At 44.5% G+C, this 5,849-nt stretch overlaps 1 pseudogene; it reads right to left on the bottom strand.

The window, feature by feature from the left end:
• Positions 1–370: 370 nt before the first annotated feature.
• Positions 371–2,888, bottom strand: LOC119273078 (annotated as a pseudogene).
• Between the last annotated feature and the right edge of the window lie 2,961 nt (positions 2,889–5,849).

Here is a 5,849-nt window from a genome sequence, read left to right as displayed (position 1 = left end):
GCAAATGGTACATTCACAAAACAAAGCATTACTGGAAATATGGCAAAGACCTCAAAACTACGGCACAAAGTGTGAGATACCTTGTATGTCTCAAATCCAGGACACACATAACATATCTTGTAACAAAAATGTGAGCTATCTTTTTGTATGTCTAAAATTGGAATAGAACCTGAATACATCATCAAGGTTGCAAAAAAGAGTATTTATGTATGTTTTTTGCTCAAGCACAGGTAGTGAGCCTGAAAAGAAAATGCAAAACATCCTTCAACAGGACCAAGAACTTTCCCAAGTCTTTTCTCTCATTTTTTTCTTCCTAGAGGTTGAGTTGCGTTGCTTGGGCATTTCTTGGATCATTTGTCATCATGGCTCTCTAGTATGCACAAGTTGGTACAGTATGCCCCACCTCGGAGCAGAATTGACATGTAGGCGGTGTTGTTGCCGCCTCTGTTACAGCTTTTAGGGGTCCACACGTCTGCACGTTGTGACCTTCTTCTTTGCAGAACTTGCAGCGAATACTTCTTTTTTCAGATTTTGGCTTCACTGCTGGCATTGGCTTCTTCTCTTCTTGTTTTGACTTCTTCTTCTGCTTATTATCTAGCTGCTCCACCAGAGTCTTCTTGCTCTTCTCTCTTTCAGTTGGTCGACCTTTCTTTGGGACACGCGCTGGGTTTCGTAGCATCTCTGTGCTTTGAGGTTGTGGTAAGCCATCACTCAACGCTCCCGTTGCAGCAGCAGGTTGCGTTGGGGGTTCACTGCGCTGCGTTGCTTGTTGTTCTGGCAGTACCCCTCTTTTCGCCGTTGCTATAGCAGGCTCAAGAACTTTTATTGCTTCATCTAATATCTTGTATGCATCATCATTGCAACATGCATCAGAGGCGAGCCATGTCAACCTTCGGCACAAGGAGTTGTATTTGAGCGTGTTTGTCGAGGGGTGCCCAAATTCCAGCAATTGTCCAGTTCTGGCCATGCTTGTTGTTGCTGCTTCAGACCACCTTTCCAACAAGTATTGTTGTGGAATAACTTGCACATTGAGGTGCACCATCACCCTTATTATGTGGGCGCAAACTAGGCCATTCATCTCAAAGTAGTGTCAACTACATTGGAACACCCCTTCATCCATCATAACACGCACAGATAAGAGCTTTGGGTTCTCATATAAGCTTGATGTTAGATTGAACATGAGGCCTCGCCCTTGGTACTCAGCGTCTTGGTTGATAATGTAGCCCATAGACGCAGTCACTTGTTTCTGGAACTTGCCAAAGACGTTGCGTGTGTAGTAATCAGCAGCTTGGCGCTCAATATTGTATCTGCAACATCACAAAAGGAAGCAAATTCTCAAAACAAATCATGAAAAAACATTTTTTTTGGATTTTTTGCTTTGGTATAGTGAAGCTGGCCTACCGAGAGTATAGTGGAGGAGCCATCGTTTCACCAGTGAACCCAGCATTGTCCTCACGATCAAGCACAGTTTCCTGGCACAATTCATACTATTGCACAAACCTCCATACAGAATCAGCTGGACGAATCATTGTCTTGAAATATGAGTTCAGCCCCTCGGACCTGCCTGTCATGCTTGTGAATGGGAAGAAATTGTTCTTGAAGTACGCTGGAGCCCACGTATGTCTTGTTCGCCACATGTTCTTCAAGTGTTTGTTTTCAGCAACTTCGAAACACTCCAACATGTGCTGCCATGTTTCCTCAAATTCTTCAACCGTTTCAGAGTTGTTGATACAAGTGTAAAACACATCTGCAAACGCCTCATCTCTAAGCAGCCTCCCCAACTTAGAACGCGCGTTGCCAAACACATGAAACTTGCAACATCTATGGCAAGTATTTGGGAGCACCTGCTCTATAGCTGTTGCCATTGCTTGGTCCTGGTCAGTCATTATGTTCTTTGGATGCTCATTGTCCATTGCAACCATCCATTGCTCAAAGACCCACTTGAACGTTTCAATGGTCTCATCCATCAACAAAGCACACCCGAGTGAAATGGTTTGGAGGTGGTTGTTGATACCAACTATAGGACCAAAGGGCATGTTGTATCTGTTAGTGCAGAAAGTTGTGTCAAAGAACACACAATCTTTATATTTCGGGTACAACGCCCTTGTCCTCCCATCAACCCAAAACAATGCAGTGACAGAGTTCGTTGCAGGATCTTTTTGCTTCGCAAAGAAAAACTCTAGATTCTCGACCTTCCTCCTGTCAAAGTACTTCACTGTCATATCCATGTCCTGTTGTGTTATCGCTTCCCGAAGCTTTGCACGTTCATTCGCAACATCCCTCTTCACGTACGGCAGTATCCTAGGGTCACCTCCATGTATCCAACCAAGGAAACTCATGCAATCTGAATTTGACAGTTTAATATCATGCAACGTCAACAAGAGTTCGTAATCTTCAGCAGGTATTTTGCGGTGCGAGCGGTAGTATCTAACACGCTCTGGTTGTTGCATCAGTGGATGTGTATGCTCTGCAACAAAGCAAGTGACTGTCAATCTCCCCTCCCTAATCCCAACAATCATGTGTGCCTTACAATCATGACGGAGAATCCTGTTTTTCTGATGCGTTCTTGTCACATCCATTTCAGCACCAGGGCGCCTGCTGGAGTTGCTTGTGTCTGTTGCAATGCTCTCTGAGGTATTACTTGTTTCCGTTTTATCGGGCTTTCTAGCGTGCACACACGCAAAGACCCTCTTGATCATTATTGCATCCTCTTGCTTCTGTCCTCTCTTTTGGTTGTATTTTGTAGAAGATATATGTGTGCCGAATCCCAACTTGAAAGCATACTCATTGTAGAATTTCTGGGCATCCTCAAATGTGTCAAACACCATGCCAACATAGGGCGATAGTGGCTGTGATGACACATCTCCATCATCTGAATCATCTTGCATCACATCATCAGCATGCAACAATCCCTCTGAATCTTCATGATTATCGACAGAAAAGTTCTCTTGGACATAGCTCTCTTCCCCTTGAGCACCAGCTCCCTAAAATAAGGCACATGTTTTTTCATGTAAATAGAGAGGTCTTGGTTGAAAGTATTATTTTCCTATAGTTGCTATCAACAATTATATTTGTTGTTTCAGAAATTCAGGTACACAGATACATTTATCAACGGTTTTTCAGCTTCATTTACACACAAATTTTCAGTCAATGGCCTTTTCTCACATAAGCACACACATTCAAAATCGTATCATAGGTTGATAAATATCAACTAACAGAGAGGATCATGTTTTGCAGAGATAGAGCAAGCACACATGTGTGCTTGGTATTTGCCTTGGTTCCACTCACACACATGAAACAAATTTGAATTTCTAGCTGCCACACACATAAAACAAATAGAAAATCCTACCTATGTTTCTGATACATAGGGTTTTCCATGAGTTTCAGAGACACACAAGTGTTCATGTTTTTTCAGTCAGAGACACATAAGTGTTCATGTTTTTTCAGAGACTCACACACACGAAACAAATTTGAATTTCTAGCTGCCACACACATGGAACAAATAGGAAATTCTAGCTATGTTTCTGATACATAGGTTTTCAATGAGTTTCAGAGACACACAAGTGTTCATGTTTTTTCAGAGTCAGGAAACTCACCCAGCTGCCCTAATTTGATCTGGTAGAAGTTGTTTCAGGAAACACAACCGGAGGGTTGGTGAACCAGGATGATACTCCAGCTTGCGGAGGAAGCCCCGCGGCCGCGGTCGGAGCTGAGAACGACGGCCGCGGCTGTTCTCCAAGAGGCGGCCCCCGGCGAGCTCGATCTGCGACGGATCCCAGCATCTGCCGCGCGATGTGGTGCACCATGTTGTTGCAGGAATTTCACGCTGAAGGACTAAGTGCCCCCGTGCACCGGCGACAACAATTTTTTGCGGTGGTGGCGAGTGCCACCGCGCTTGGGCGGAGCTGTGCCTGGTGGACGGCGGACAGGGGATTCTGTTTCTGAGACAGAGCGACTGTTGCAGGAAATAACGACCTGGTCAGTTGCGGGCGGTGGTTTCATCCGACGGCTGTTAGGTGGCTAATCCAACGGCTCTCCGGGCGGCGGATGATTCTAACACATCCGCCGGCGGACGCGTAGCGGTTCCCTTCTTTTGTTTGCTCCACATGTTTTCTTCTTGGTTTCCAATCCATGAATATTGTTAGATTTTGTGGTCGTCATTTAAATCTGTGAACATTTTTCACATTCATGATTTTTTAATATTTTCTAGGTCATTTAATTTCTTTGAATGTTTTCTTTAATTCATAAAAAATTGAATCTGCCAAAAAATAGATTTTTTCGTAAGGGAGGTGCTGCCCTATTATTTTAACTAATTTTCGTTTGGTGCGCGAGCAACAGAGACTGGTTCTATAGGAGCGAAGGAGCGTTATTGGGCCTCCTAAGCTAAGCTACAACCAAATAATAAGAGCTTGCATCATTTCAAGAGATGCAAGTGCTAGTAGACTGGCTGTGTACCCTCATTTATTTGGGCTTGCAATTTTAAGCTAGGATAGTTGAATTTTAACAAATGACTCGAAAGACCACAAAGATTTGAAGATATCTTTCATGACATGAAAATAACTATTGCTTCCACAACTCTAGTCAGCCACTCCTTATTTTAGAGCATCTACAGCCGGATTTGACAAATCCGGACTCCTACACGCCCGTGGGCGCGTCCGGGCACATCTGCGGACAGCGCCCGTCGGCCCCTCATATCTTCTGCCCTACACATATCTCAAATCCGGATTCTAAATCGATGCAAATTCATGCACGTCGATCGTACACTCCAATGTCGCACGTAAGTAGCAAATGTTGGTACCAAAAATACATAGGTCTTGTTACATAAAATTTATTTTAAGTGCACAACTCAAACATTAGCTCTTTGGTGTCCCTTGTGGGTCCACATATGCTCGACAAGATTATTGAGTAGCCGCGCGTGCACGTGATGATATCGAAGATTTTGATGCATCTGCAGAAAGTTCATAATCTGAGCTACATCTTTATCTTCTGGGATTTTAACTTGTTCTCCAGGTGCTTCAAAATCCTTGGTTTGGACTACACCATCACCCTCATCGTCGACAATCATATTGTGTTAAATAACACAACATGTCATGAGTTGTCACAAAGTTTCTGCTTTCCACATCATTGCAGCTCTGCAAATTGTTCCCCAATGATCTTGAAGCACTTTGAACGCCCTCGCCACATCTTTCCTAGCCGCTTCCTGCATTGTTGCAAAGAGGCTTTGTTTGTTGCACTGTGGTTTAGATATGGTCTTCACAAACGCCGCCGACTGAGGATAGATGCCGCCGGCCAGATAGTATCTCATGTTGTACTCACGGCCGTTGACACTGTAGTTGCACAGCGGCGATTCCCCATTGCAAAGCCTCCTGAACACTGGAGATCGTTGAAGCACGTTGATGTCATTGTGAGACCCCGAAATTCCAAAGAAAGCATGTCAAATCCATAAATCATGTGATGCCACCGCTTCAAGTATGGTGGCCTCTTTGGTGTGACCTTGATACATTCCTCGCAAACCTTTGAGGCAGTTCTTCCATTGCCAATGCATGCAATCAATTGATCCGAGCATTCCTGAAAACCCTCTACCTTCTCCAATAGCCAACAATCTTTATGTGTTCTTTGCATTTGGTTCTCTCAGATACTCTGCTCCAAATACCTGCACCATGGCACATGCAAACTTAATGGGACTAGGAACGGCTGCGGGGCGCGCGCGACGGCAGAACGGCGAGACGAACGTCGAGGAGGATGAAGAAGAGAGGAGAGAGCAAATGAATCCGGTAGGTCGACTTGGTGGATTTGGTGTAATTTGCGGTAGGATCGGGTTGTTAGGTTCAAAGTGGCGGGCGCGCCCG

The sequence above is a fragment of the Triticum dicoccoides genome, chromosome 3A (assembly GCF_002162155.2).
Source record: "Triticum dicoccoides isolate Atlit2015 ecotype Zavitan chromosome 3A, WEW_v2.0, whole genome shotgun sequence".
In the NCBI taxonomy this organism is placed as follows: Eukaryota; Viridiplantae; Streptophyta; class Magnoliopsida; order Poales; family Poaceae; genus Triticum; species Triticum dicoccoides.
Note: the sequence above shows the minus strand (reverse complement) of the source record. Positions and strands in the feature narration are given on the sequence as shown.